General features: G+C 39.9%; 1 long non-coding RNA gene across 2 annotated transcripts in view; it reads right to left on the bottom strand.

The window, feature by feature from the left end:
- Positions 1–26768, bottom strand: part of LOC121469883 (uncharacterized) — a 112078-nt gene that overhangs the window by 59287 nt on the left and 26023 nt on the right. Inside the window, exon 2 of one of the 2 annotated variants that reach the window (XR_012055593.1) lies at positions 13689–17803. This is a non-coding gene — a long non-coding RNA (uncharacterized lncRNA). Of the gene's footprint in view, positions 1–13688; positions 17804–26768 lie in introns of those variants that run through there. The other variant, XR_012055594.1, reaches the window with a different exon arrangement.

Genomic DNA, 26768 nt, shown 5'->3' with positions numbered 1-26768 from the left:
TTTGCCCTCAGATTTCTTATTGCTGCTTCATCACTGCCTACCTGAGAAATCACTAATTTCTGAGGTCCATACCAGGGTAGGAAGCTTTCTCTCCACATTCTCAACCCGGGCCCCAGGGGGGCAACAGACTTCATTAAGTGGGTCAGATCTGCATATTGAGCCTTCTGTTTCTCTTAAGAGAGTCTCCTCTGACAATGACCTGTCTTTTTCTGTATGGAAGTGGTTTTGATGAAGGGCATATGCCTCCTTAACCTCAGCAGCACCTCTGTGCTGTATGAACCATCACCCTTGCCATTGTTCAGTCCCACTTGCAGGGCCCTGCAAGGGCACCTGGGGACATGGGGCCTGCTGCACTGGGCAGGAGCTCAGGAGAAGCTTCACCAGGAGGAGGGCAGAGCAGCCCTGGAAAAGGCTGCCCAGGGAAGATAAGTCTTTAGAGATCGGCAGATAAACGGGTGGCTGACCTGCTTTCACTTCAGCAATATACCTGCTGTGAGTATGAGGCTGAACCAGAGAACTCCAAAAGAAGTTCCACCCAGTAATTCTGTGATTCCATAATTCACTGGATAAACTTCAGGAGTCACCTAGGAGAAGTAGTGTTGATGAGAAACAGTATATTACGCCAAGATATTATTTTCTCAGACAACTCACAGGCAAATAAAGACAAGTGACATTTAAGTTTGCAATGAATGACAATGAAGTATGGTAATGCTTAAATGCATGAAGTGTATTTCTTCAAACTTCTAAATCAGAATAGCTTTGAGAAAAAGCATCAAGTTTATAACTAGATGAAGCACAGAGATTGTAACCAGAAGATGAAAGAACCTTTGTTCTCTCTGGTACAGCCCTAAGTACTGTGCTTTCAATGTTTCTCAATGCAGTATGATTTCTCGTCAACAGTTTCATAAACCCCTGGGGTAAAATCTCTCAAAATCAGGGTGCATGTTACATATATAGTGGTCAGTTGTAAGAAGCAGTTAAGTTCATTATGGAAGCAGATAGCTGGAAGTACCAAAGCTTTCCTTCCAACCACCAGCACATGTCCTTGTCCAAAAAATGAAGCACCTGCAAGACACATGGGTGGAAGGTTTTTACTGGACATTGTTTTGTGATCAGTTGGGTGTCTATGAGAGAGAGACAAAAAGATCAAAGGAAGAGACAGATGGTGGCAAGGAAAAAGCCAACATCACAGACATAACAAGGGCCAGGAATATGCCTCTGAGAAAAGCTAAAACAAAAAGGAAAAAAAGAGCTTTTAGAGAGTTTAATGGAAAATAGACTTGAGCTGTAAACACAGGCCATGCCTGCAATTATTGCTGTGGGAAGAAAAAGAGAGCTTTGTACTTTCTTTGAAATTAAATGGGATTGCATCAGAGAAACCTCATTTCAGAAAACATAAATTTCTCCTCGCTGGAACTTCCTATGACCCAGGAGTTTTATTTAGACTTTTACCCAGCTCATATAAGTCTACACACAGTCACCTTAGAAAGCAATATTATTGCTCTATTTACACCCAAAACAGCACACCCAGTTCAGCAGTTAGTCAGTTATGTTTGTAACATGCCCACTGCTGTTACACTGGAAGAGCTGCAGTTCAGGAGGGTTTCAGACAAGCTCATGAAGTGGCCATGAAATGGGACAGGAGTCAATAGTGCAGGACAGAGTGCTGGTGGGTATGTTTTTCAGTGGCTTCTTTCTCCTCTTGTACTTGCCTTGTTTTTTTTTTGTCAAAATGGGTCTGAGAAAATGCTGGCACTGTCAGACCTGACAAAGAACTGAGATCACTTGCCCTGATACTGACAGTACAATTTTTCGAAATGCAAGCGAGAAAGGTGTTGTCTTCCTATTCAGGAAATTGACTAAACAGGGGAAACCATCTATTTCCTCATTTATATTCCTTTTAATCTACTAAATGTTCATGGAATACAGTTAGATGAGAATTTGGAGTAATTTGTAGATGGCAAGACATACAATCATAGAATAACCAAATTGTTAATTTTGGAAAAGACCTTTAAGACCATTAATTCCAACCATCAATCCAGCACCACAATTGTGTTTACCATTAAACCATGTCCTCAAATGCCACATCTACCCATCATTTAAATACCTCCAGGGATGATGACTCCACCACTTCCCTGGACAGCCTGTTCCAATGCTTGACAACCCTTTTGGTGGAGAAATTTTTTCTAATATCCAATGCAAATCTGGTGCAAGGTTTCCTCTCATCCTGTCACTTCTTAACCAGGAAAAGAGACCAAGTCCCACCTGGCTGGAACCTCCTTTCAGGCAATTTTAGAAAGTGGAAAGGTATTCCCTGATCCTTCTTTTCTCCAGGCTAAACAACTCCTCACATCTTCATAGTCCTTCTCTGGACTCATTCCAGCACCTCAATGTCTTTCCTGCCCTGAGGGGCCCAGAACTGAACACAGCACTCAAGCTGAGCACAGGGGGACAGTCACTGCCCTGGTCCTGCTGGCCACACTATTGCTGACACAGGCCAGGGTGCCATTGGCCTTCTTGGCCACCTGGGCACAGCTGGCTCATGTTCAGCCACTGCTGATCAGAACCCCCAGGTCCTTTTCTGCTGGGCAACTGTGCAACCACTCCCCCAAGACTGTAGTGTGGCAGGGGGTGTTATGAACCATGTGCAGGACTCAGCAAATCCTATGTACAGACATGTCTTTGCAGTACCTACACCGTGCAGAAAAGATGGCACACTAGTGAGATGAGCAGGTTGTTTTCTTCTCGCAGCTCAACATAACTCATGCTTGTCTTGTTTCCCTCACAGTATTCATACCCTGCTCTGAAGACAGCATCCATCATTGCCATAAGAGAGCTTCACAGTGAGCTTCCTGCACAGCATCACTTCAAAGTGAGAGGGCTTGGCCATATCCCTTCCCATTGAAAACTGGTGAGTCCCACAAAGAGTAAAGCCAAACATTGCTATGTTGGATCAGATTTTAAATTCCTGAAACCAGATTTTTTTTTTTCTTTTGTGTACTACTTTGTGTTTGGAGCATGACTTCCCTGACTTCAGCTGCAGCTGAGAAAGCTCAACACGCCTACAAGTCCTGCACTAAGAATAAAAGCAATGTAAAGTTATTGACAGCTTCTGAAAAGATTGGCTCGAGTGACTCAGCTATCACCACATGGGAGCTGTTTGACAGAAAAAGGGAGAGTATCCAATTTTCCAGGCTAGAACATCACCCCCTTGCCATATGCTCTCTTGCTAAATTCTGTCTCATTCTCTATACTCTTCCTCATTTCTGGGACCAATAAAATGGGAACAGGTCTCATGGTATCTTTAACCATGTTCAGTTCCTGGAACTCTCTGTCCTGATTATAGAATCAACCTTCTCATGAAACACAAGTTGCATAAACACAATAAGTACTAAAGTTTTCATCCTTGATAATATTTTAATCAACTGGCATATATTTTGCTGGTTTCTCAAAAACAGGAACAAGTCCCCATATTTGACAATGTCCTGCCACTCACAATGGCTACCAGGAGGTAGATGGAGCCTTTAAGAGGCACTGCACAGACCTCTGCAGTTTGGCTAATGGCAGGGCAGAAAAAGGTGATAGGTGTCAGATACCACTACCAGGGAGCTGGAACACACATATTGATTCCTGGCTCATTTCTCTACCAGGCTCTTCTTATTCTTTCAGCCCTGTTAAGTCTTTATCTTTGGCCAGTCCCATTTCTTCTCGTATACATATAGTACTTTTTTCAGACCTACAGACATTCATTCAGTCATACATAATTTCTCCCACCAGGCTCCTGTTCTGGACTTTGATTTGAAACTCATCACTTTTCCTTTTCCTTTAGAAAATTTTTAGTCAACAAGAGACTCTTTTTCCACTGTTTCATTCTTAGCAACATCTGAAAATTTTACAGAATTTTTTCAGGAGAAATCAAACGAGAAAAGATGCTTACCATTGAAATGGTAAATGTTTCACAAAATTTTAAGTGACTGAAAACCAGGAAATGTTTCAGGTGAGAAGAACAGGTCTATCTCCAAAATGAATAAAAGTTGATTGTACAAAACCTGGCATTACATCTCCAACTGTGTAAAGGCCCTGTACAGATGATAGTCATGCTAATATGACACATTAAAAACAAACACAAAATAATAAAACTACACAAGACAAAGCATTAAATACTGTATTAAAATGTTTATCCAAGGCTATTAATAATTTGATCTTAATACTGTTAAATCAGTTGCCTATAAATATGATTTGTTTTGCCTCCTGCCACATGGCCTCAATACCTGTGCTGGACTTGCAAAACTAAAAGACACCCCTGCAGAGTATCCCACTCCACTTCAGACAGTTACCTCCAGATACCTTCTGAAAAACACCCAATAGTTTCACTTCCCTGAGCTGCAAAGAAAGGGAGAAAGGAACAGCAGCCACTTATTTCAATCACCTCATCAAGGATGGCTAATTGATCCCCAGCATTTACAGGGGTATCCACCCTACTCCCATATAAAAGGGGCCAAAGATTGAGAGCAGCCAGTTTCTACATGTTACAGTCCCTGTGGGTCAATGCACTTCTGGGAACAGAGATACTTGGGAGAGCTTGCCCTGCAAGCGGTGATGCAGATTATGTGGCGAGTGCTGCTTAAAACACCAGCCCATCAGTCCCTACCTGCTAAGTGCTGTGGTCAGCCTTTATCTGGAAATGTTATGTAAAATGTTGTTGGTTTTTGGCATAGTGGAAGGCACCCTTGCTGTTTGCCTGCACTTGTCACTGCTACAAACTCGATGTCTGACTTTGTGTGGCCATGTTTCTTGCTGCAGACACCATTCCTCCCCCTTCACCCCTAGCCTGCTGCTTTTATTTTGCTTTTATCTCTTTTTTTCTCAGGCTGAGGAGATGTTTGTTTTGGGAACAGAAGAAAGAAAGCTACTCTGGAATTACTGAAAAATGCAATGCAGGTTTCAACAAAGAGTCATTTAAAGATAGCTAAAGAAATCCATAGAAGTCTTTTCTCTCTGTCTCTTTGGTGGGATTTTTTTGGGTTTTGATTTTTTTTGTTTTTCAGAAAACAAAGTTGATGGAAACAGCTGGAGACGGCAACTTGGAAAACTGAGAAACTAAGATGAATAAAACTTCCTGTTTTCCTCTCCTGTCCTAACCTGCAGGGGACAAGGCTGGGAGCAGCCTTTTCAACCCTCTTCAAAACAGGGGTTGGACTCCCAAAGACTTCAGGTTTGGACTATTTTTCTTTAAACAAAAATATAAATTATTCTTTTGTATAGTGTTCCAGGGTCTTTAGCTTAGGTACAGCTTGTCACACATAAGTAATCATAGCAGATCTACTACATTATTCTGATTAGCATAAAAATTGGTTTTAATAAACCTTTATCTCTAAACTGCTATGTACCACTGCTTTCAACTCCATGCCGCACTCACGTTTTCCTAGCTTAGCGTCTTGAAATTAGCTTTTGTTATCCTAGTCACTAACGCTACAATTCATTGAATGTGAAAAAGCAGTCATGATATTTGGCTTGTAAATGCTCTAGCTGCAGGTGATAGGACTTCATTCTGCACCATTTCCCCAACTCTTTTCTTTTATACCTTCAGGTGCACAAGTTGGAATACTTTGAGACTCATAAAGATAACAAAGTACTGACATGTCTCAGATCAAGCACTCAAAATTTAGGTTTTATTCTTTTCAGTTTTATATGGGCTTAACACAGGTGCACCAAAGCTAAGAGCTGCTGTGGGATAAAGTTGCCTCGGCTGTTCTCTCAGCACTGCTATAAAAACAGTGAAGACATTGCTCAACCTCTTCTAAAACAGCCACACAGAAACGTATAAAAAATAGTAGAACCAGAAGATCTCATTTATATTCCTAGTAAGGCTATTGAGACCTCTGAGATTTTGGCCAAGTGACTAAGTCCTCCACAGACCTACTTCCCGCAGCTGAGAAGGGAAAATACTGATTGGTGACACTTAATGATTTCTGCCCTTAAGTTTTAGTTAAGTCATGAACATAGAGCAAGGGCCTACAGTCAGCAGGAAAACAATGACAACCACTTCTGTAAGTTCAAAAGATTTCAAATTGCTAGCTCCTATGCAGGAATCTGTAACAATTTTATAAGGTGGACCCACTACAATATTATAGTTCATATGGTTTAATCAGTGAATTTAGTAATTTTATTTTTAATGAGTTAGTTTTATTAATTTTCATTAACAGCATGAATATTTAAAATTATGAGTTCAGGTTTTCTAACATACTCTGTGGTGAGATCTATAACTGCTGGGGTTCTTTTGTTATAATATCTGTATCAGCTCTACCTCTATTTCTGAAACCCTGTTACTGAACACCCACTTCAACATTAGTTTGTCTGTTATGCATCACCCCAGCATTATTTTTCAATTGTAAGGCCAGGCACATGTTCAGAATAAGAAGCCTCTATGAAGGATGGATTTTAAAACAGAATTAAAATATACTTACCATCATGTAGAGATCATGCCCAGGTGCAATACTGGGGTTTTTTGTGTGTGCAATCTCACATTATTAGGTTCTCACTACCTCCCTCTGGAAACACCTGGAGCTCAAAAAGTGTACAAGATCTCTGTTTAAATTACAGTGAAGGTTTTAAACAGTCTTTAAATCCCACATGTATGTATAAGCTCCACAAACTGCAAAACATGCCAAACAAGTCTAGAAATTCCTTGACAATACAGTGGCTGGGGCAGCGACCACAAAAACCCAGCATCTCTGAACATTGAACATATCTGATACAGCAAAGGCATGTCTGTATCTGCAATCTACGACGGGAAAGAGGTAAAATCAATACAAGCTGAGGAAACATTCCTCATATTTTTGACAGTATCCACTAAAAAAGTGTTGATTTTCTTTTTTATTGTCATGGATGTCCTCTTCTTTAACTCCAAAAATTCTAAATCCTCATGCAAACCTATGCCTGCAACTCTGTTTGTTATTTGGGCTCTTGAGTCTTAAAATATTTACCTAAGGCCCGAAAACCAGCAAATTTTATCCTTATTTTATTCAGCCATATATTCTGACTCACTGCTTTTACCTCCTTTCTGTAGAATCAAATGAGTATGCGATATCACTGATTCCAAGTGATATTGGAACCAAAGAAAATTCTTTTGGGACCCATGGTATTCATCAAAGCTGTGCTTGTGGCTGGAGACACCAGCAGATCTGTACACATGCCACGTGGGCCAGGCAGTCTTGTTGGCATCAATGGTCATTCCACTTCCCCGCCACAACATGGATCTCATGGTCTTTCTCCAGCTGAGGACTTGGCTCTGGTCACTCTTCTCTCATAACAAAATAGTTTCAGGGCTGTAAAGAGCCCCTGCCCTGCCTGCTCTGGCCTGCCTCGTTGCACCCCTGTCCTTCCTTTGTGCATTCGCAAACAAGCAGCAGACACAGATTATAGTTGCCCTAAAGTATTTCTGTACCTTCAGGGTTACTTGTTTCATACAGGCCTGAGGCAAAGCAGATCAAGCAGATCATGGGGCACAGCAGGGATTTAGGTCCATCTCTCTACCCCAAAACACTATATAGAGCAAAATGTTCTTTTTTATGTTTTGGAAGTTCTGGAGCTATGGAACTCTTCCCCAGACACATCAGGTCTGCCGGTGTGCTTCCAGCCTTACTCACTGATTTACTCCTGCTGCTCTCAGGACCTTCAGGATACTTGAAGCTCTACACTGGAAGAGAGGTTGCTTGAATTTTTCTTTCTGTATTTAATTTTTACAAGAAATTTGGGGTTGGGGCCAAGAATATTATTGAAATCAGCTGAAATTGTCATATAAAAATTAAATTAGACTGTTATTAGAGTACCATGCACTTGCCCAGTGTTGCTTTTCTATTATTCTTGAAATAAAAGAAGAAAGCACTGCCCTCACATCAGATAGAAAGCTAAACAAGTCTAGCAGTGCAGCAAAATGTTGCTTCCAACAAATTGCACGGGGTATTTTATGTCCTCCTAACCACCTAATCAGTGACACTGAGCACAGCACCATCTTCAGTGCTCCCTGGAAGAGGCTACAGTGCTGTCTTCTGTCAATAAGAAAGATTTCCTGAGAGAGCATCACTATGGGAGACTGAGGGGCTTTCCTCTCATCACAGCCAGAACTAGAGAGGTAACAGCCCAGGGCTACACTAAAAGGCTGATGTGTGTCATATCTGCTGGCTGGGCTGTGCTCACTTAAAATAGCCTGGATATTGTTCTAATTTAAGTCCACTGGTCTGACTTTGAAGAAGAAAGTTAAAGGGTTTATCAAATAGTGTAATTCTAGGAATACCACAAACGTCTGAAGAAGTAAATTGGGAAGGAAGACTCTGACTCATTAAGAACTAGCTTTCCAGAATTCTCACTGTGTTGCCATATGCTTATTTCTCCAAAGTCATCACTTGGGATATTTGTTTTAGGAAGGGTTCACTTTCAGATGACACATGACAGGGTCTGTTTTTTTATAGCAAGAGCTATAAAAAAGTCAAAGGTTTTCAACTATTTTCTCAAATAAAAAAATACACCAGATATGACCATATTTTCTTCAGGAAGGCTAAAGATTTATAAGCCTAAAGAGAAAATGCAGATACATGGGGAAATGATTGAAATTAAACTAAAAGATTCCCATCTGTGTCTCACAGCTGGATCAAAAATGCAATGGAAATATACTCATCAAATTCAATATGCTTCAAATACCTGTATATTTTTACTAGATATGAATGCAAATTTGCATCATTAAACAAAGTTCTTCATAATTTCAGGATAGAATTTCTGCAGAACTTGAGGGACAGCTTGAGGACAGAAAAGTATATAGCAAAAATCCTCAAACAAAAAAACTGATGCTGTTTCACATCAACTAAGACTCTTTAGTCAGTGATTAAGGGACACCACAAATAATTTGCCAAGGAGAACTGAGGAAGGGAAAGTGCTTGGGTAAACTTAAGTGCGATTTGAGCACAAAAAGTTAGACTGATATGAATACCAGTTCAAAATGAACAAGAAACAGTTAAAATACTCTGCCAAATTATCCTTCAAAGAAAATCCAAAACATAAATTAACATTGAGGAAGAAATGTCTAATGATGACAGAGACTTTATGATGACAGGCATCCTGATAAATTGTATAAGGAGGAAGAACAGAGGGATATTTTTTAAATCTATCATCAGTCTGTGCAGGGAGGATTTATTTCCCTCATAAAGACGTGACAAAAATACAAATATGCCTGTAGATTTATGTTCCCTTATCTCCTAATCAAGAAAATACTGAGAGCACAATATTCAAGAATATCAAAGCACAGTTTCAGCTGCACACATAGGTGCTGAAATTACAGGGATCATCCCACAGAGCAGCTGTTACATCAGCAATGCTCGGAAAAGTTAGTTCAGGATACAGAGGAGTTGAGCCATGAAGCAAACTCACTGCAATGGAAGTGCTTTCAGCATGTTAATCAAACTGATTAGTTATATTAAACCACATAAAAGGAAAGCTCAAAAATGGGGAAACTAAAGAAGGTCAGAACTGAGAAAACCAATGGTTTGAACTGTCTGTGAAGCACCAGCAGCAGACATTATGCTCACTTTCAAGAAGTAAGGACAGAAATAAAGTACATGTGCACCATTAATCTCAGTCCTAATGAAATTATTTGCAGCTCTTATAATCACCACAGTAAGCAAGTATACAATACACAGCTACACCTCAGATTTGAAACTTTTTTTCTGGTTCCAAAATCCATATATATTTATGGGTCATTACACTGGTCAGTGTACAGAGCACTGCTCACTACCAGAAAATGATGAGCCACAACCCTGCCACAGGACTGGATTCCTGGGGCTCTCATTCCCACTGTCCCAGCACTGTGGGTTCCCAAGACAGGGGTGGGGTGGCCTCCCCAGCACGGAGGAGCCCTGCATGTCCCAGGAAAGATTTCAGTGACATGATCTTTGAAGAGTGACAAAGCAACTGCATCTTTGAAGAACAGTAACATGCTCTTTCAGAGATCTGGGCATTATCTCAGGAGAATGGGTTTCTCCAGGGGAACATTCAAAGGGTGGTTTGATCACGTGAGAAAATAGGACATCCCTGAGGAAAGTGCTCGGCATCTGTCGACAGAAAGAATAAAGGTTCTGGATACAAGATTAAAAGCTTCCAGAGTGTCCAAAAAAAATTATAAAGCAGAGCCAGCTCAAGCCTCAGAATCAAATACTCAGAATCAAATACTCAGATAAGAAGGCTGTGGGGGCTTCAAAATGTGTTCAAACAGCACAATTAATGGAGATTTACTCATTTTTGAGGTTTCAAATTCTGTGTGGACATGTCTGATCACCACACAAAACCTGTTTGTTCTGTTTTGATTGACACAATCACAAATTTTGTGATGCCAGTCTCAATCAAGAGGTTGAATTGAGCAGGCTTAGTAGAGTCAATAGAACTTTGTGGTCTCTGTAATGTATTGTGGACCTTTTAGCCAACACTCTCCCTTTTGTTCTCAGAGTAACTGCATACTGGGGATGGATACATGCCACTGAATTTGTATTAAGTAGACACTTTTCCTAAAGGGATGTGTCTAGGTACCAGTCAACCTCACCCATGTCTCCCCGCAAAAACCAAACCCAAATAAACAAAAACCACAAAAGAAACAAAACAAAAAACCAGCCCCCACAAAAAAATCAATAATGAAAAAATACTAAAACAAAATTAAAAGATAAAACAAACCACTAAGCAAAGCACTAAATTATAAAGAATGGTACTTTTTTAACACGTGGATCTGATGCTTCTTGCCTTTCCTGCTAGGTATGATTTAGCTGAACTTGCCCATGCAGAAAAGTTCTGCTTATATCATTAGTCACCTCCATCTGCCAGCAAATAAATCCGACTCAGCTGTTTGTTGAGCCAGCAGAAATACAGCAGGGCTAATGGTTTTATTGTTGAAAGAGCCCTGACTGTATCTCCTCATTCAGACTCTGGTTTGTTTGATTGTAAAAGGATTTATCTGAAGAGGAAGTATCCATTTTGTGGCTGCAGATCAGAATTCAAAGACAAGATCTGACAGGCAGACTTTTTGAGGCAGGCAGAGTTAGTGATAAAAGTACTAATCACCTAATTCAGACTCAGTCTAATTTGTGTACCATGTACCTTTCCCCCTGGATTGTTATGAACCAGAGGCTTGCATGAGTCTATAGCAGTAGTTTAGAGTGGCACAGATTTTTATTGGTAGTTTTACTTAGGCAATTTGATGTATTGTAATAATGTTAAATAAACTTAGTTTTATAAAGCTCAGAGTTTCGTTGTTTAAGTTGTATATATTTTCATCTGTAGTTTTGGTAGGATAATGCATGAAAAAATGAGGACAATTCGTCTGCGCAAATCATACAGGATTCAAGTTGAAATTATGACATTTCATTTCATCATTTTAATTTGTCTAATCAGTAGCTATTCCTTTACAATTGGTTTTCTCAAAATTAAATGATCATTAAAGAATTGTAGTAACCTTAGGCTTAAAGCCCAGGAAAATAAATGTAGTAAACTTAGATTAACACAAGAATACTTCAAACCTGAAATAAGAATCCAGACCCATAGATGCAAGCCAGTAGTAGTGTTGCATACAAGGATGTATTACAAAGCAATACAAAAAGATGGCTGTATGTCTAACAGTGACCAAGCAGAAAAGTGACCAAGCAGAAAAGTGATATTATGCTCTTCTCATTTACTTTACTGCACACCTGAAAAAAGTTCAGCTACTTGTTGATTATATCAGAATTTGGAAGCAGAAACACACTGCAATTCTGTTTCTTTGTAATTTATGTAAAGAACTCCTCTTAAGTGAAAGTAAATAATTTTACTCCTTTCTGTCAAAAGCAAAGTCCCCCAAATACAATTTTAAGACATGAATTATTGTGCAAGGCAGTTCCCCTCCTATATTTCTCTTAGTTTCTATCCTAGCAGTATAAACTGTTTACAAAGCAAGCAAAATTTGACTAAGTTTCTATCCATCACATAAAATAGCATCTGAAATGTTAGTATACATTATTACCATTATGACATAATTTTTTTAAAGGCTTTTCTTTTCAGTAGATTGCTAAAATGACCATTTGATTTGATGACTAGGTTGTGATTTCATTCCACCAGGACCCATGCTCTTCACATGTTTTCTTTGACTTAATGCAGTCAGCATATTGTTTCCCCTCTTTCCCAAAGTTCCTTACAAAGAAATACGTTACAGTAGGAACCTCTGTCACCAACTACATTGTGCATTTGAAACCCATACAGAACCAAGCTTGAATAAGGAGAATAAGGAGAATGACCCTTTGGAATGGCAAAAGCAATCCTGCTACCCATTCAAGTACATCCTGGCCCCATGACCTGCTTCTTAATTCTTCACAAGGAAAAAATACCTAAAAAAAAAAAAATTCTACTAAAAAGCTGGGCTTTCCCCATGATTTATTCCACTATCGTTCAAGGACTTGTCTAGCTGGGAGGTAGCTGGCTGTAATATTTTGAACTCAGTGGGTGTGAGACATGATACACTCTTTCAGACAAGGATCATCAATCATTTCAAATAAGCAGATATTTTTAGGTTATTAAAGATTGAAAGTTAGACTTTCTGAATATCCAATATTCACCATACCTCGTGAATGACTGTGAATTTCTTGTTACTATACATGGTATTTAAAACATTTTTGATTTGAAGATATCAAGGGCATCATTTATGAGATGTAAAGACTTGATAACATTGAAAGAGTAGAAAGTGGATAAACATTGGTCACTAATCAAAGTGAGCTGCAAATCCAAGATCTGGAGCACAGAATTAGAAACTGACATGCAACACAAATGTAATTCTAAACCATCGATGATTGTTTTAAGAAGTTTCAATCTTAAAAAAAAAAAGGGATTTTATATTGGCTTTGACCTTAAAATGTTTGGTGTCCCTCACTTAAGTGGAAATCCTCATACTTGAAAATTACCAGTATTTAACTTTGTTGTATTTCCTTTTGTTTAATGACTGCAAAGATTCTGCTATGCTCTGTGGAATTATACGTGAACATTTCAATTCCAAGAAGTTTATACTAAGAAGGAATCACACAAAATAATTGTACACAAATTGAAGTGCTAGAGATAGATTCCTTTATTTTCATTCCATGTTATTTTTATTTTTTCAGCCTAGTTTCCTAGGACTCTGTTCTGTTAGCTTGTCTGTCTGTTTCTGTGAGATAACCCTTCCACTTACCTTATACCAATAAAATTGACCTTCTTAGCCAGTACAAGAACGGTGGTGTTGGTAGCTGTTGAGTGGTGTAAGCCAACCATTGGATGAAATCCCTCTCTGACCTCTCATAGATGGAAAAATGAGTGCTGTAAAGATGACCCTCAACAAAATTTGGAGCATCCCAAGACAAGAAAATTATTACAACCAGTCTAACTTCTAACATCTTTGATCAGGGTTTATATTTTATAACATGCTAGAGAATAATTCTTACAAATCAGCAGATAAACCAACTCTTTCAATTTCTCCCCCTTATGGGTTTTCTGATGTCTCTGTTCAGTCAGACTGAATTTTTTTCATGTTGCGGTGTTCCTCAAGTCCTGATCCATAGGCGCATGCTGATGCATATTCTTGTTACAGATTTAGCATAATCCCACTGATATCATGATCAATGAGCACCCCCTGCCCCTCCTTCTGTACTGACCTTGGTGTCTGCAGAGTTGCTTCCCTCTGTGCAATTCCTTCAGCACAATAACATTTTCCCCCTTCTTAAATACATTATCCCAGAGGTGCTACCACCTTCAGTGATGGGCTCAGCCTTGGCCTCGGAAAGTTTGTCTTGGAGCCCGCAGGCATTGCCTGTTGGACACAGGGAAGTCTCTGTTAGTTACTTAGAGAGGCCTGTACCCTCCTCCACTATCAAGACTTTGCCATGCAAATTCAATCAAATGCCATGCAAATGGACAACATGAGAAGGAGACAGAAGTGAACTTTACAGAAGCAGAGTGACAAAGGAGCAAGGAGTGGCCAGGAGAGTGCAACACCAAGCAAAGGGCACTGGTTGCCAGCACATAACATTCAAAGACAAAGCAGCAGCATGTGAAGTGGAATTCAAATGGCTTTCTATCTGCAAAGCCTGATTCACCATTCCTGTACTAAAATGGGAAGAATGAAGTTTTGGAAGGATGGCTGCTGGCAAGAGGGAGGAGACCAAATATCTATCTTTTGAAGAGGGAAGGTGGGCTTGAAAGGAAACACACACTCACACACACACACACACACACACACAGACCAAAAATAAAAAGCTGCAACAATAGCTCCCATGTGTAGGGGAGGAGAAAGAACTGGATGTGACCTGGGAAGCTGAACAAGGCAAATGGGATGGAGAGATGAATTTTGACAAAAATTAAGCCAGCCGACAAAACTAAGAGCTTGTTTTCATCCTCTCAGCATTCATGACAAGTGCTCACGGGGAAATATGTCAAAGAGACCACTGGAAATACTAATAGTATAAGGAGAAAAGAAAGCGGCACTCATACAGCAGATTATCTCCTCCTTTTCCCCTAAGACAGGCCACCATAGTGAATTATTTCTCAGGACAGACCAAAAAGCTTCAAAGTGTCAGAAGCCAGAAAACATCCTCAGAGTTTCATTCTGCAGTCATTTCAATGCCCCACCACATGTATCGGCAAAATTAGCTGCATCAAAAGGTGGTGTCCTTTAAAATAATTCCATGTGTCAAGTCAGCATGTCTTATATATTTTGCAAAACAAAAGCTAGTAATTCAGTGGCTCTATAGCAAACAGCCTCTCCCCAAAGTGAGCAGTCAGTAAGGCCAGAAAGATTATTTGGTGAATAGGACTTAGGATTTGCTTTCTTCAGTAAATAAAGGCTGACAGTGAAGCTGATAGTGAAAACCCAGTATTTTCTTTGAAATTCAGCTTCTCAATAACCATACATACTGTAACACCTAGAATTTTGTCTGCATCCCTCTTCTTTGAAAGAAAGGAATATGTTTCCCTTCTTTTTGGGAGAGCAATAGAGCAGCACTTTGTGCAATTCATTTTCTCCAAACTTAGTCATCCAATCTACAACTTCTTTTTTTAAAAAAATCTCTCATCCCCAGCCAAAAAAACAAACCAAAAAAAACAGAATAAAGTAAAGCTTATATGCAAAATTTTGAGTCTTGCACCCTCACTGCTGTAATTTAGATGAACATAAGTCTGCCAGTCTCTAACATTACAGACCTGGAATTTTAAACACTTTCCCAGCATCCATTGAAGTGGGGACATTCCAGTTTGTAACCAAGGGAAGCCTGCTCCTCTATGCCAAAGATTAAACCTTAATTTTATGAGAACTATACACGAAGGACATTTTCTACAAAAATAGCATAGAAAGCAGCAGATGTTTGTGGGAAGAAATTAAAGAGGTGTCAAAACTAGAATCCTAGGAATGATAGAAGATAAAGAAAAAAAATACATGGAAAATGAGATGTGAACATCATAGACCTGTTTTCTGAAAATGTATCACCTGTCCTTAATGATTTTGGAAAGCAATGAGTATGGTCTTCTGCTATTACCTTCACTGATTTGTACTGTACCAGCTTCTCTAATGCTTGTATTTCAAATTGGTCAGCCAACATACATGTTCCTTCACAGTGTATTGAAAAAAACAGGCAAAAAACCTTCCTTCTGTTTGTTGGTTATTGTTTTGGCTTTTTTTTTTTTTTTTTTTAATTTAAAGTGTGTCCTGCCCTTTGCAGAAGTGTCGTCTTTCAAATGTGCATGTCAAATGAACTTCAAAGTCAACAAAGGCCAAGTGGAAAAAGTGCGACTAGAATTGTTCCCAGAGAGGAGCTGCAGACCAGATGTGCATCATGCCCCTATCCAAAACCCACCCCACAGCAGAGGCATTGAGTGTTGTTTCACACCATTGCACTTCCCAGCTTGTTGCTCCAAAACAGCAATGCCACTCTAACTCTTGTAAAATAAATCATCAGTTACGTTAACATTGTAGAGGAAAATGAAAACAAATTTGTTGCAGCCTTTGGAGAGGAGTCCAATGTAAAGTCTGATGTTTCACTGCTGACAAAGCTAGTGCCAGGAGTTTGGGATGTATTTAAGGAAAAATAGAAATTTGATACTTTTGTCCTCAGCTCAAGCTCTTTTCTTAATAAAATGTTACTTCCCTTCTCTTCTCACTGTTTTTTCTTGCTAAAAAGCCTTGCTTTTTGCTGATTGAAAAAAAAAACCAAACCACAGATCTGCTCCTGTACAGAGGGGAACGCTGCTGGATTTCAGTAGCAGAAGAGTAGGGAATGGCAAAAAAAGCAGTAGTGACTGCCATTATGCATATCACACATGTTGATAAGGCTGTGGGGCCCACCATGAAAATAAAGCAGGGCCTGAAGGAAGTTTTACAGTCAGTGGTTTGGCAATTGTAGTGGAGAAACAATGAATAAATCCATGGGAGGGGAGAAGTCTGTGGTGGTTCTCAATCTGTTTATAATATGGGTCTTATTTATAGCATGCACCAGAGAGGTCCTGCTGCCTTGCATAATTACACTGGCAAAAATTTCCAGTGTAGATGCTGTTTTATCACAGTACTAGTGCTCAGACAAGCATGGCATCCCACCAAAAACTGTGAGAAGGCATAAGAGCTGTTGTAGCTGCATCCATATAAACTGCTTCACCCATATGCCACTGAAACAATTCTGTGTAAAGGACTCTGAAAGCCTTGTTTTACTCAGGGCCAAGAGAAATGAAGGAGGTACAGGAAGACAAATGGGTGGAGTCTCATGTGCAGGTGGGATACATACTGGAGTACTCCTGTGAACATTTTGACACTGCCTCCATGTGGAATTACACAGGTGATCACGAGTAGGTTGCTCCTTCACCCAAGACCAAGGGGCTGTAAAGTCTGATTGTTTTATGGTCTGGTTATACTTGAGGTGATGGTATCCCCCCATGCTACAGCCCAGAACACAAGCCTAGGAATGCAGAATGAGTTACAGAGAAAGGGATTAGACACACAGCTATATCTAGGGGATCTAGATGATTCCACAGCCTAAAACATAACTGAGGTTTTTTTACAGGTAAATGTACCACAAATCCATATAAATCTACAAACAAAAGCTTTGCAACTGCTCCTACCCCATATGCACAGCTGCACATTGCACCAACATTTGATCTTGATCCCAGGTTGCTATTCACATGAACATTGCAGCAGTTGATAAATCTGAGAAATTGAGCAGTCTAAATTAGACATCTGCTAGAGAGCATCTGTTAGACACCAGCATTATTTCTAAAACTAAAAACGTTTTCACAGATTTTAAAAGTCAGACCAGAAAATCAGGATGTGGGCAAAGAACTTGTTTTTCAGTGAGCAGTGCCATGAAGAAAAATTACCAAGGACAATTTGAAGACTGCAGCCACGCTTTTAACAGTGTTTATGTGGTGATTAATCAGCCAGGATAGCAAGACTGCAGGTTAATAATTATTACGGAGACTCCTTTTTCAGTCTTTCTTTGGGTGTTACTCTGTGTCCATATCTAATATGTTTCCTTTGGGTGTTATTCAGTATCCATAATTTTCCCTACAGCTACATACTAATACAAATTCAGAGAGGGATACAAGGAGGGTTCAGATCTTCATCCCTCCAAGCCCAGCTCTCAGCAGCTGGATGATCAGACCTGGATGCTCACTGGGTAGATCTCCTCTGTGCTCTCACACCACTCATTCTGTGTCCCAAAGAAGGAGGCCAGAAGATGTGCCAAGCTCTGTTCTCAATTGCTGCTGATGCCAGGAAAGCAGACAAGCTCTAAATAGGAGCAGGGCAGAAAGAGCTCACACGGACAAGAAAACCAAAACCTGTTTGCTTTCATTGCATTGTATGGTGGATGAGATGCATACAGTTCTCACTTCACTAGCAGCTCTGGGAGGCAACCATTGTCACAAAAGTTTTGGGAATGAAAGAGCGAAAAAATCACATTTCAGATGAATCCATCAGGCAAAAACCAGCTAAAAAACCCAAAATAAAAGAGACCCCCTCAACAGAGTAAAGCAAGTAACTTGAACAAGAACACATTTCCCATTGTCTTTCCTAGAGAAATTTCCTCTCTTTATCTAGCATATGCTAGCTATGGATATCTGAACAAATTCTAGCCAAGGGCAGAATATAGCCAAATGCCATATCTTGGCAGCTGTTCTTTTTGGACAATAGTGAGACATTTTATTGCATTCAAATATTGTTGTACATATCGGCACCTGCTGCACATGCATATTTTAAGGTTTATGGTTTTATTGCTTTATTGTAGATTTCCTGCTATTTCTTTATTGAAAGCAGTTAGCTGTGATTTTTCACACCTGTTTTAAAAATACATGTAATGGTTGTCAAATTTTAGCACTTCACATGCAAGGATTTCAGTTTCCTGTCTGAAAATCATCCCACAGATTTTATCACCTTGCAATCCCATTTATAAGTTTAAAACACAAGTATTCAGCCCAGGGGAGCTGGGAGTTTTTCCTTACAGAGGTTTAAAAAGCCATTGAGTTATTCTTTGGAGATTTTCATTTTGAGAAACTGGGGTGCCTTTTACTGGTTATTTTTCTTTACATATCTCAGTGCTTTCAACAAGAGACTTAAGGTTTGATACCACTGAGGAGAAACTTTACTCCAGAATTAATCAGGATCTGCCATTTTGTCAAAAAGATACATTGTGACATATTCCTATTCTAAGATAAACTGACATTGGATAAGCTTAATCTAATATTTTAAAATACTAAACTGCTAGATATTTCCTCCTTAGCTTTGGCTTCTGTTTAATAGAAGGAGTTGAGCAGATCCATATTCTTTCTAAAATAAGGTCAGAAAATCTCTTTCTCTGAAATGAGTCATTGGGCTGTTGACATGTTGCCTGTGCCCATGGCAAAAATTACTATACAGCTGGTAGACACATTAAAGATAAATACATGAAATTTTGGCATTAAAAGTAAAATTACCTCATGCAATTTAATACCAAATTGCTAATATCAAAATAACAAGCAAATCTTTACTAATACTCTTAAATAATCTTCAGATAAAACAATCCCCCATTCTGTTGATTTTAAATTAATGCTTTAAAGAAAATGAAGCTCTGTAGTGGAAGGCTAAGAAAAATACTATCCTGCCTTCTCATAGCTTCTTTTTAAATCAAAATCATCGATATCATAATAAAAAGAAATGTAATGACACCTTTATAGACACTCCTAACCACTTGTTTCTATCAATGGGCACAGCCTTCTGAGCAAAGCCTCTAACTTCAAGCATCAGATATTATCCCAACAGGTTGAACCAGCATTTATGAGCTCTTATGTTTGAGTGTGTAGATCTCTAGGTCATAGTTTCTGTCACAGACTGAAAATATCATCCTAGTGTTGTCCTGATCTGAGCTAGAGCTCCTCTCAGTCTTCCCACCAGCAGCAACCTGAAAGAAAAAAAGGTAGTTGGAAAAGCCCATGGTTAAAAAACCTAGGCACGGCTTTACTCTTGCTTGTCAAGCTGAGAAGACCCTGGAGAGAGTGTGACAGAAATTCAAACACACTAACTTAAGAATGACCTCTGATTCCATTCAGGGTAGCATATAAAAAGGAAAAGAAGTGAGAAGTGAGGAAGCCAAGCATGGCTGTCCTACATTTTCTGATGGCCCAAAGCAGTTGCTGCGCAGTGATTGTGACCCACCGTGAAAGCACAACCACGTACCACCCTCATTCTCCAGCACCAGAGAGTGCAGGAGAAAAGAAAGGAGCAAATCATGCTGTCATGAAGCCTTCTCACAAGCACTCTGGCTTTAATTTGTTGATCTGACTTCCTTTGCCAATGTGGAAATTTAGGTTATTACAAGTTACATGTAACCTGAAGGCAGGAAGGGTGCACACCCATAGGGTGACCTCCTGTCCTTTGGGGTGGTCTCTAAGATAGGACTGCAATCCAGGGAACACTTCTCTTTCTCTCTTTCCTTTTTTTATGACTCTAGTTAGGGACTCAGGTCTGTACTGTGAATGCAAACATTAAAGACCACAAGAAACTAAAGAGGAAAACCAAAAGTCCTACACTTAAAAAGGAATAGTGCTGGCTGTCCAAGCAGTCATTTAAAAATACAATTGGGACAGGAAAGACACAGTATGTGAGTAGACTCTCACAAATGGCTTTATTTAATGCAGGGAAAGAAAAGTAGAGGTTTTTAAAATAGCCAGGTCAGATATTCCCTTACAGAAAGGATCCCACAGCATGCTCCCAAGATGTCCCATGCCAAGTGCCCAAGCAGGGTTGGGGTTGCCCCTCCACCCTCTACTGCTGAAGCTCAGCACCATGTCTGGCAAAGCACAACATGTGCTATGGGGCTGATGGACTCTACAGGCAGCCAGGGTGCAGGAGGAAGCCACAGTGCTCCTTAAGAAAAGAGTACATTTGTGTCTATACACCCAGAAATGGATCAGTCTACACAAATCCAGTGCCTGTTCCCAGGAAGAAATACTTTCTTTTCTTCTGATTTTACAACCTGCCCATTCTTCCACATGCATTCAAAAAAAGAGAAAACTTGTGGGTGAATGGATGTGGTTTTGTTTCCTAAGCTGGCCTTTGTCTCTTTAATTCCCTTACTTCCTTTCAGAAAGAACATTTGTCCTGTGTTACTTAAGACTGGAAAGCATAGGAGAATCTTCATTTCAAACAACACTTTTGGCTATAATACATGTATTTGTAATTACATTTGCTTTAAATACTGCCCAGCTAATCTGGTTATATCCCCGGGACATTTTCCATGGTTATAGCTCTGAAACAAATGATGATTTATTTTCTGGTTGTTACTAAAGTGCATATAGATGTGATCTTCGAAGGAGCCTCATTTGTCTTTATTCAGGTCATTCGGTAATCAGGCAAAAGAAACTAATCAAAGTGAATAAATGATGTCAGCTGACTACAATATTATTTTCCAAAAACTTTTAAGCAGTGCTCTGCAGCTGTATGTAAGTAACCTTTCTGCTGGGAATTGATGTCTTCTAGGGTTCGGTGTTTTGGAGGAACATGTGTTCAGGGACCTCACCAGCTGCCTTTGGAAACCATTTTGCTCTTAAAGCAAAAACATATGTCAGGCCAAGGTAAGGGAAGCATTTTTTAAAAAAAGAAAAATGTCTTTAAAAGTGATGCTGAAAACTGTCAGACAGCTAGCCATGCACCACAGGAAGTGGTAGGAGATTAGAGATCCCCCAGAGCTACAGGACGGCAGGGCACTGTGTGAAGAGGTTAATTTCCATTCCTAACCTGTGAAAGCAGGAGACAAAAAAATAGAGCTACAATTAGCAGTTTGGCAGAGGCTCTGTTTTGACTGACCATGGCCCCACAGACCCGTAAGCAACGTGCCAGTTCAGTTTGCCCACACCAGCTCCCTCGGGGCCACTGATGCCAGCACTTCCCGCCCGGCCTGCTCCCGCTCCCAGCAGGCAGCCATGGCTTCTGCCTCAAGGCCCCACAGCCAAACCAGCACAGATCGCCCAGAGCTGGCAGTGTGGGGTTCTGGTAGCCAAGAGAAGGCTGACAAACAGACATTAAGAGCTGTAAGATGTGCAGGATGGCAAAGCAGGACCAAAAAGCCTGGAGGTGTCTTCCCAAAGACCAAGGTCTAGGGATTGCTAGAACAGCCCTGTGAAACACAACACTCAGCAACAAGTTTGAGCTTTTGGTGCCTACACAAAATAAACACAGCAGTGTGCAGGTGTCCTGAGTAAATGTGGGGGTGGGAGGAGAATCCATGTTGCTATACATTCACAAAAGTATTTACAAAGCATGTGCAGTGTCTTGTCCATTCTCACTCTTGCAATGTGTGCCCATGTAAAAAATATACATACAGATCCCATACATTCTACTTGTTAACCTTGCTCTTTGCTGATGCTCTTGCAGCAGTAGATATGGTTGTTATCAGAGGTTGATTATAAACCAAGTAAGTACTGTATGAACGTAATCTCACACTTCCAAAAGGGGTCAAAGCAAGAAAGAAGTTGTTACGTCTGTCATATAAGTCACATATGTGTCAATGATAGAAACAGTAATAAAAAAACTTAGCTACTGTACCTTCAGGAATACTTATGGACTACCAGTAGTAGGAGAATAAAAATAATAAATAACAAAAACAACATAAATAACAAAAACAACAATACAGTATCGTCTAGATATTGCTTTTCAAGCTGACATTAAACAGGGACATGAACTTCTGGAAGGAATATAAATTTGCTCTCCTGAAAAAAATGTCTCTGCATAGTAGTACAAGTAGACATCTCCCCCACACACACCCCCTTGCACCTGACTTCAAGATCCAGTACCTCCTCTGCACTCTCCCTTCTCCAGCATTTCATCCTAATCACCATGTCCTGCTAGTCCCTTTCTCACCCTACATTGCCAGCAAGTCAGCCTGCCCACCTGATCTCAGTCTCTCTGTCTATATCATTATTCTTCTTCCAGCCTGCCTGGGTGCAAAGGACAGAGGACTCACAAGAAAGACAGGTGTGTCCACCCCTCTTGACCATGTACAGACAAAGCAGTGAGAAATGGGCATTGCAGAATCCTTCTAGCAGCATCCCTGAAGCCTGAGCCTGAAGCATGCAATGCCAGGTCAGTCCAGCACAGGAAGCTGTAGACATTCCAACATACCACAAAGATCTTCATTGCTAAATTCTTCTGAGTATGAATAAATTGCAATTTGTCAACTGTTTATGACTTGGTAAAGCATGACGGGGTTTTCGCCAAAGGATTGAAAAACACATCCCTGACAGAAAGGCAGCTCTAGTGCCAAACCAAGAGCCTCTACTGCAAAGCTCCAAGGCACTTGAACTTCCTAAGGAAAAGGTTACTTAACCTTTTTTAGCTTTGGAAACTAGTGCATTGTTTACCCTTTGCCTTTGTTCTCATAAACAGCAGAACTGCTTTGACTGATGTTTTCAGAAACAAAAACCTGCCCAAGGCATGGAAAAATCTCCAACATGCTGTGGTACACAAAAGCCAGAGTTTTACTGTGGGAAATAATAAGCAGCTTGGGTAACAGGGCTGCCATCCCACCTAAAAGTACCCAACCCACAGGCTTCTCTGCCAGTGTGAGCTGGGACTCCTGCACACAGGTTTGCTCTTCCAGCCCCCATCAGCACAGTGACTGGGACACGTGAATTCAGCAGGCATTGGTTTGGGAGGCGATTGTCACCCACTGCAGAGCAGCAGATGCTGGTGACACCAGGGCTTGTCCAGCATCTTTCATTTCCAGCAATCTAATATTTCAAGCCAGCAGCATGAGGCCAGGAAGGAGCTCATATGTCACTGAGGTCCTTGCACTTCCCCTCAGCAGACACTGTGCACCACAAGCGGTGCGTCCCGACACGACTCATAGAATAAATAGCTACACCTCCTTCTTCCCCCAGACCTCTACAGGCTCTCAGGGCCATAATATACCTCATAATGTATTCCCACAAAGCCTGCAATAATTCACTTGTCATAATACACCCAGGATACAGGCCAACAAAAGCAGATTTGTGTTTCATCTTACATTCTGATCTCTTAAGTTATGATAAAAGAAAACAAATTGAAATACAAGGCACTTTTTTTGGACCCGGTTTCTGGTTTATTGTTACAATGAGCTAAACAGGCCTAGCAGAAACATTTGATCTACATTGATCAAGATTTCATGTGAGCCAAAAGGCCACTTCCATCACTTAAAAGGATGAACAAAGATCAGGATAGTTCCGAGGGGTGGCAGTGGGAAGGTGTAGACCTCAAAGGGTTTGCAAAACCCTCTACAGGAACAATTGAAGAATCCAAGAACAGTGTCCCCTCTGTTTCCACAAAAGACACAGTTCAGAAACTTAATTTTCCTTTTGCAAGATGTAATCAGATCTTAGGTTAAAGTCACATGAATTAGTATAAAAATCAGATCACACTATGGAAAAGGTTCTCTTCCATACCAAACAGAAATGCACTTGTGAAAACATATGGCGGGAACAAGCTGGCATTGGTTCATGTTTACTTATCCTGGCAAAGAGGGGAAGAAGCAAATTATTTATAGTCATTTGTTCTTCATTATAGTGTTTTGCTTTGCAAATTACAGATAATTATAATGTATTTTACTTGTTAGCAATTTGCTGAATTCCAACATATAACCACCTTCCTTTGTACCATCCTTTCCATTGGTGTTACTTTCCTGGATTCAGATATACTCTTTACACATATCTTCTGTTTTCCTTTTTTTTTTTTTTTTTTCTTAATTTTTAAAGTAGGTCTCCTGCACCTATTTTTTTAAGCTGGTAGTAGCAAATGAGTGTTAGTGAACACACCAGCAACTGTTCTAGCCTGTTAGCAAGGGGTGGCTTCTGAACCTGCTGGAAAAGTTGCATTCACATTTCTGTTCACACAGGTGGTGCCACTCCTAATCTTAATGCATGGAACAGCCACATGAACTGGCAACCAAAGGAGGCAGTTGCAAGAAGAAACATATGTCAAAGCTGACAAACAGCCATGCACAGGATCTATAAAAGTATGACAGGAATGCGGCAAACCTTATCCACCTCTCCTGGCAGGCTAGAAAAGTTAACAAGAGAGCTGCTTCCAGCCATGGTGTCTGAGAGCACCCATGAAGTCACAGTCACACAGAGGTATCCAAGAAAATGGGCAGGACAAACACTTCAGGGAATCTGATAGAACTGATCACCTCTTTGATTTGTTCCTATTCCCTAGCCTACATGTTTGTCATCTTTCTTTCATCTTCAGCCACAGTGGCTTTTTTCCTTTTTCCTCATCAAAGGAGTGAATGATTTGCTGTCTAGATAGGGATTCAGGTTACCAGAGGTTACACCAAGTCCTCTTAGCATGTGCAGGAAGCATGAGTGCATTGGATGTCTTCACTTCTCTTAGGTTTCCTTCATTCACAAAATTCCTGCAGCTATAGAATTGTAAGGTCTGAGGAAATAGTATTTTGAACATTGTCAGGAATTATTGACTCCATTACACGCCAACATAATGCAAAGACATTGCAGGGGTAAAATTTGCAACTTCATCACCACTGGTCTCCTTGATAATATGCAGGAAATTTTCATGTGTTCCTTTCCCATTCCACAATTTAATAATAGCTGACATGATTAAATCCTATAGGTACACAGTTCAGTGAATGTTCTGCATAATTGAATTTATAACAAGTACAAATATTACAAGAGCTAGTTAAATTTTATGTGTTGAACAAAGCTTGTGAATAAATGTTATGTATCTGTCAAAATAGATTTATGTGAGATGCTCTTCTATACACAGAGACATAAAGGTGAAATATAGACTTTTGACTTGGGTACAAAATAAGCTGAAGAAAGAAAGTAGCATTCACTTGGTTTTATTCAGTTACTGTTCTTTTTGCAATCATAGCAGAATTTTTTTTCTCTACGATCTCCAGGGACTGTCTAGAATTCTAACACAGGAACAGCTACTGGCAGTGTTATTTTCCTGGACTGATTTTGTATTCTTTTATAATTCTGCCATCCCTTTAATTAGCATCTTCAGAGAAAGTTGGGGCACGGTTCTCACCATTTTGCACCATTTTTCCATTTTTCATAATTACATTTACAAGACTAACAGTACTAAGGAATCTGTATTCAATCACTGGCCGTTGTGCATCTACGACATCAGAAGATACAGAAGAGAGTAAGTTTAGTGCTAAACAAGACATGTGCATGGTCTCTGGGCAGAACATCATGTTGTATGTCATTCACTATGAGTACAGCTAAGCATTTATTTATTCCCACAGAAGAAAATTTTAGAGGAGAATCCTCTAGAAGCCAGCTCCCATAAAAGAATTCATGGGTGGTCTTGCCAAACCTTAGAATTTTACTATACATGATGGTGGAGATCAAAAAGCATTGCTGTCTTTAGATTTAGGCATGCTTGTTATTCCCAAAACCTCTTCCTGAAAATCATTACAGATTGCTGTGATTATCTTCCATCTATGTGAGTTTGGCTTCTTTGGGTTGGTTTGGAAAAAGATGCACAATAAGTTAAATGTGCCTCTCATCTTGAAAGAGATCACCTTTTTACTGACATCTTCTAACAAGTGCTTACTCAATGCATACAAATTCTATTTGGGTGACTTAAGGATTCAGACTACATTTTCCTTCTTCCATTCTGTCCTTAGAAAAAAAAAATCATGACAAGAATTCAATTTGTTACTCAAGAGCTGGAGTATGTTCCTCCTAGATATCCTCAACAGACCATCTTAATGAATAAACGTACCACACAAAAGCTTCCACTAACTTTCCTCTTTTTCCCTATATTAATATTTTCCTATATTAATGTTCCCTATATTAATACAAGGGAACAGTTCATTTCTACTTTTGCCAGGTCACTTTTGCACTATTAAGAGCTAACCAGGAGAAACAAGTTTTATGTGCAAACAAAACATATGCACATGCACGTGTGTGTCTATATACAAGCATGTGTGTGCACTTATATTCCAGAAATGTGACACTTAACTTCTACAGGCTTGTTTTCAAAATGAGACTTCATATAACCATCTGCCAACTGGATCTAAATCCTAATAATAGGTTCAGAACACTGTCCTTACAAATAAAAACTCCCAAGAAGAAACATCTGTTTTAGTGCAAAGGAACTCCAAATGCAACAGTTTATTTCCTACTCAGAACACTGCTCTGGTTAGGATTTAATGGGTGTAGTGGCACAAAAGAAGAAAATCTTTGTTTCCCACAGCATCATGGAATATTACAAATCTTCA

Source organism: Taeniopygia guttata, chromosome 4 (assembly GCF_048771995.1).
Source record: "Taeniopygia guttata chromosome 4, bTaeGut7.mat, whole genome shotgun sequence".
In the NCBI taxonomy this organism is placed as follows: Eukaryota; Metazoa; Chordata; class Aves; order Passeriformes; family Estrildidae; genus Taeniopygia; species Taeniopygia guttata.
The sequence above is the reverse complement of the archived record's forward strand: the minus strand, read 5'-3'. Positions and strand labels throughout refer to the sequence as shown.